Here is a 6,000-nt window from a genome sequence, read left to right as displayed (position 1 = left end):
GATGATGGCCAGTAGCATATGAGTAAGGAGAAAATGCAAGAACAGAACAAATATGTCATCAAACATTCCTGAGAATATTCTCAAAGCCTTCTGCAGCCTGTTTCCTGAGACAACCATAGAGCTTGCATCCTGCACATGTTATTTTCTCACACACCTTTGTTCACTACATGATGTGATACAATCTCACACAGCCAGCACAGTCACTCTGTGCAGCACACACTCCCCAGGCCACACTGATTTGTCCTCCTACTGTCTCAGTCCCCTTGAGGGGGGGGCTTTTGTGAAATGGCTTTTTCCTTAGAGGTAGAGCCATGGGTGGAAGAGCAGTGCTTAGCACTGTGGGTGCCCTCAGTCTGCATATAATCATTTAGTCCCTTGCATAATCAGTTTATGTTTCAAAGATTTCCCTTTGTTGTGCTTGGTTTTGCCCAAATATTGCATGCTTATATGGGTTAAAGATTGTCCAATAAGACTGTGAAAGACAATTTCCATGGTTTGGCTCTCTGATGGACAGAAGTAAAGGCCTTAGAAGCAAATTTGTAAGGTGTGCTCCTATGCCAAGTTCTGCCTCATTCTCTTATAAAGAGAGAGCTAAAGACAAATATACAATAACTTTGGATCTCAGTACTTCAGGGGCATTGCAGCACCCAGAATCACAGCTCTTGCAGGGCCAGACATCCTCCTGCTCATTGATTGCTACCTGTTCTTCAGCTAATCCTACTTCCACCTTTAACATCATGTACAAATAAAGAACAGAAAACTAAAATACAGGAAGATACATCACACTTAAGAATACTTTATTTTTTAAATAAAGCTATGTAATCTGCCATCTCCAGACATCTCCAATGCTGATGCCTATCAGCAACATTAGACATTAAAACATTGCTATTCCCATAATAAAAATAAACAAACAACTCAAACCAACCAAGCCCAAAACCAACCAACCAAAACCAACCAAACAACAAAAAAAAAAACCCCTACCCAAACCAACCAAACAATCAACCAAAACTCCAAACAACCAAACAAAAAACCAAACAAAAAAGCACCAAGAAAAAAAAAGGAAAAGCAGCTCAGTATTGTGGTGCAGTAATCAGCAATTTATTATTTTTTTAACTCAACAGTAGATCAGGAAGAAAAAAGTCACGTGACCTGTGTACATCTCAGTTTTCCATTCTGCAAAATGTGAATTGAAAAACTGAGCTCTACTAGAAAGTCAAATTATAAGTTTAAGTAATTCATGCAGATTAATTTATGAATATTGATATAGAAGAGGGAAACTGGGTGCCAGTTTCCAGTTTTTGCCATTTTTTTATCTACATTTTCACTAACATTACATTTGTTTTGTAGCACATTTAGCAGAACATCTCTGTCACTCTCAGTAGTATATAAATGCATAATAGAAAGAGAGTCCAAGTCTTTCCAGAGCTGTTGTTTAGAACAAGGAGGAAAAAATGGTGTTCCTTGATCCTCTTTGTCACCAGCTCTTGCTGGACTGGATGAGATACTTTCCTATGAAACACCTTCTCTGCTCTTACTATAGACCTTGATATGTTTTGCAGTTACTATAGTTATTCAAAAGATCAAATTTTAAGGTTCCTGTGACCCAGTTACAATGGTACAACTTCCACTCCTCTGCTTACAAAGGGAATATGCTGAGAAGTCAATCTGCAGGATGCAAAGGTTTGATTTGAGTAAGAGCCTGCATGGGTGCAGTTAGAAGCAGCTGAGGCAAAAGTAAATTCCTTCTGCTCTGTATTCTGATATGGAAAAGTTTAGGAAAAGAGAATGATACAAGGAGAAAGCTATGATAAATTATCTTTTAAGTTCACACTCTCACTCTGCATTCTACATAGCCCTCAGGAGCATAAGTTAATGTTCCAGTAAGATGAAAAAGAGAGCGAGTTCTGGGAGCTGGTGCCACCTATACACACACTGAATATCAATGTCATTTATTTCACCTGACATGCTTACACAAACACGTTAAACTTCTAGAAAATTAGCTTTTCATCTTACTCTAGAAAGCTGGATTTCAGCTTTGGAAGGAAACCAGAGAGCAATTCTTTATTTGTTAGAAAGCTGGCTGCTTTTTGAAATAGGGCTCTTCTGAGAATAGATACATTGGTCAAAGTTATTTTGATCAGGGGACCAAAGGCTTTGATTTTGCATGGGTTTTCTATTTATGTTTGTTCTTTTGGTTTTTCCTTAGCTTGTTTTCCATCCTTCTTTTCCTTTCCCTCCCTCCCACATGCTGTTTTTGTTTGTGTTTTGGTTTGAGTGTTGGGTTGTTTTTTCCTTACTGTTGCACATAACAGATGCTCCCCCCTTTTTCCTTTTGAAAATGAGCATCAGGAGGAGCTGGTGGTGCTGTGACAGTGTGGGTCAGCCTGGCTCTGCAGGCAGCACCACACACTGGCTCTCCAACCCTGCCTGCCTTCATCTCCTAGGTGCCAGGACACTTGCTAAAAGCAGCACCAGGGATTTGCAACGTGGTGCTAAAGACTTGTGGGAACTCAGCACATCACTCCGGATGTCCAGAGTTACTGAGAAAACCCTTGGGGGTCTTGGAAATCCTGGAATGTTGCCAGGAGTGTTTGGTGGCTTGATTTTGATCCATCCACAGAAGTGACAGCAGTTTGAGGACATGAGAATCACTTTAGAGTGAAGGGTGTAAAAGGGACACATTTATAGGGTGAAATATAAACTTTAAGGTTTTTGGTACAGGGGGGTTATGGAGACAAGATGGAGGGATCAGGGCATGTCTCATCCTTCTTCTTTCTTCTTCTTGTCTTCCATCTTCTGTGGTGATGTTGGCACTTGGGGATTGGTTTATGGTGAAGGTGCACTTGCTAACATGGGTGAAAAGTATTGGAAAATAAAGGTAAATATCATGTACGTAGATTTTAGTATAAAAAGACATGACCGCCCCGTGGGTGGTCAGAGTGCCTTTGGCTGTCTTGCAGATCAGACCTCTGTTGGGCAGACAGAAAATTTTGTAGATAAGAAACAATAAACAATCAGAAGATCGAAAAGCTGAAGAGTCCAGACTCGTCCTTTGCATCGCGTGCCACCCAAGAACCACCCTACCTGTGTCGGGGCAGAGACAGACAGCCGACCGGACAAAGACTCATGCTTGGACCACAGTTTAAGTGAAAGTAGGATCAGGTCCTTAATTCTTTTGGAACTGAACTCTGGTTTCCAGTTCCCAAAAGCCAGCAAGGGGTCAGTGCCTTGCATTCCTCACCAGCCTTGGTTGTGTAACTTACAAATGAAGCCTAACTGAGACAGTCTCAGTCCCCTGGGCCATCCCATCCCCATCTAGATAACTGTTCTCAGATGCAATGAGATGCAAGATAAAATAGCCATTTTACAACCACCTTTCAAATAATTGGAGCAATGTCTGTCAGTTAAGTTAATCCACCTCTCTCCCCCTCACACAAACACAGTGTATGAAAGTGAATTCTGCAGTTAGTCACCGAGATGCTGGACTGCACCTGTGGTGCTTGGCCTGCTGGGAGATGGTTCTGGCTGCGGGCTGTGCCTGCCCCTCCAGCCCTGCTCCCAGGGCTGGCCCTGGCCCTGGCCCTGTCCCTGCCCCTGGCAGCAGGGCAAGGGCACCATGGGCAGCAGGATGAGCCCTAGGGCTGCCCTGCACCGCGGGCTTGGCAGCAAGGGCGGATTTCTGCAGGCACAGAAATCGTCTGTGCAGGTACAGCCCCTAAGCCCCCCAGAGCTGCTGCCTGGCACTGCCAGCTGCGGTAAGGGAACAATTCTGCTTTTGAGAAACACCCACTTTGGTCCCCAGGTGGAAACCTTGTCCCAAGCCCCCACTGCCTATCTTAGGAAAATTCATCCAGCAACACCAGAGGTTTATGTCCAAAAAGGAGACAGAGGAGTCCTTTCTGGCTTTATTCGAATAAAGGGAGAGGCCATGGGGCATTCCCCTGGGATCTCTTGAATTTTTGGAGGACACAGCCTCCTTTTAATCTTAATTTCCCGGCCACATTTCCCTTCTCTCTTTCCCCATTGGCTGAGGTACTTGGGAGGTACAGACTCCCTGATATGCCTGATACCGAAGATTTCCCAAAGATTTCCCTTTAATGTATAACCCTCCCTTTTAATTTTTAATTCTTACGCAATTTAGGGGTTTTCCTTCCCCATTGTTTCTTTCATCTCTCAATGTCTAATTTCATTTATCAGCAATCCTAAAGTTTATTTGTAAAAGCAAATATCTTTTTCCCTTCATCAATCAGTGGAATCCTTCCCATTGTTTCTTTTATCTTCCAGAGCTAGTTTTATCTACCAGCAGACCCACAGCTTGTTTGTAAAGACAAATCCGCCATTCCTCTCACCTAGGAACAGAAACAGGGATCAAACCCCTCTGTTAGGGCCAGTTGTCAGCTGGATGTCGTTTGGCACATCTGGCGTGGTGGCACTGGGATGAGCAGCCATCTGTAAAATCCAAGCAGACCTTCCCTGGCCATGATGGAGAGCAGCTGATCTGCTGTCTGCCTTCAGACACGAAGCAGTTAATACCGAGTGCTCCTAATTAGACTCGGTATTACCTCTCCACTTAGGTGAACGAGGAGCATTCACACCTCTCTCAGTGCTATTATTTCAGCCTTGCTGGCTGGCAGACTCCACAAGACAGCAATGTATCCTTGTCAGAGGGACCAGCTGTCCCTGCTTAGGTGAAACAGTCCCTTTTTTGTCATTCTGTCCCATTAAAATAATTCATCAACTCTGATGCATTTTATTAGGGGCTAATGGCGCGACCCTGTTTTCCCTTCAAATGTCCCTATTAATTATTTCTACATATTGTTGTCTGTGTTATATGGTAAAATAATTTGCGACTTTTCTTTTTCTTAGTTCTTGAAAATTGGGAGTAAAACATCTGAAAAAATCCACAACAAATAACAACACTGTTTCTAAGACAAACCCTTTCTGGAGGTGGTAAATCCCCACTGAATTATTTTGTCTCTCTAAATACATTGCAGTTAATTGCTTCTTGGGCAGATGTCTATCATCGCTTTCCTCTGAATGGAGTCCAAACAATCCATTCATATATCACAGACTCTATGTTGGAAGCACCCTGCCTCCTGTTTTTTGGACAACAGTTACAGAGACAAAGAAAATGAAGGTTAGGAATCAGCAACTTTTAAAATAAACCTTTTAGGTTGGATACCACGTGTTGAAAATATTAAATATTTTCAGGCATTGAGTAAAGCTCTATAGGTAATGCCTGGAAGGGTTCATAATCATACCAAAGCAGATAAAATGGAAGGCTATACAAAATGTTGAGCTCGCTAAAATAATTTTTATTAGAAGTTAGTGAGCTAAATTTGAAAATTTTTTTCAGTGTTCATCTAGGTCTAGAAGAAATCCTCAGAAAAAGAAAACTCCATGTGTTGCTTTGAACACCACACAAGCTACTTACAAGATTTGTAGCTACCTCATCCAAAGTGGCCATCACAAAGCACAGGCTGGATCTGGGCCTTTAGATTAAAATGATGTCTTTAATTATTGTCATGAAAGAAATGGCATGGCTTAAAAATCCATTTGCTATATTCACAGGGTGCATGTATCCCCTCATGTCAGACTAGTCAGAAAAGGCAGCATGTGCTTTCAGTCCTCATTATTAGACTTCCTATCCCTAATGTGGGGATGAATGAAATGAAAGTCAGTAAAATCAATGTGAAGAAGTGTCAGTGTTAGATATTTACATTGCTCTCCTATTATCACTCTCTCTTCTGCTGTAAAGCACAACCTGTGGGACATTTCCATTGTGTCAGAAGTTTCAAGTAGTCACACAGTAAAAACACAATGGATTCCCTAAACCAGCCAGCATTAATCCCTGTTGGACAAGCACCACAGCTCTCTGTGGCATTCCTGTTGATAGAACAGGGGCTTCAAGCCAGGTAAGACTCACCAAGACTGAGCTTGCTTTCACTGAATACCAAGGTTTTTCTGAATACCAAGGTTTCCCTTAAACCACCTTTGCTC

Source organism: Agelaius phoeniceus, chromosome 4 (genome assembly GCF_051311805.1).
Source record: "Agelaius phoeniceus isolate bAgePho1 chromosome 4, bAgePho1.hap1, whole genome shotgun sequence".
NCBI lineage: Eukaryota > Metazoa > Chordata > Aves > Passeriformes > Icteridae > Agelaius > Agelaius phoeniceus.
The sequence above is the reverse complement of the archived record's forward strand: the minus strand, read 5'-3'. Positions refer to the sequence as shown.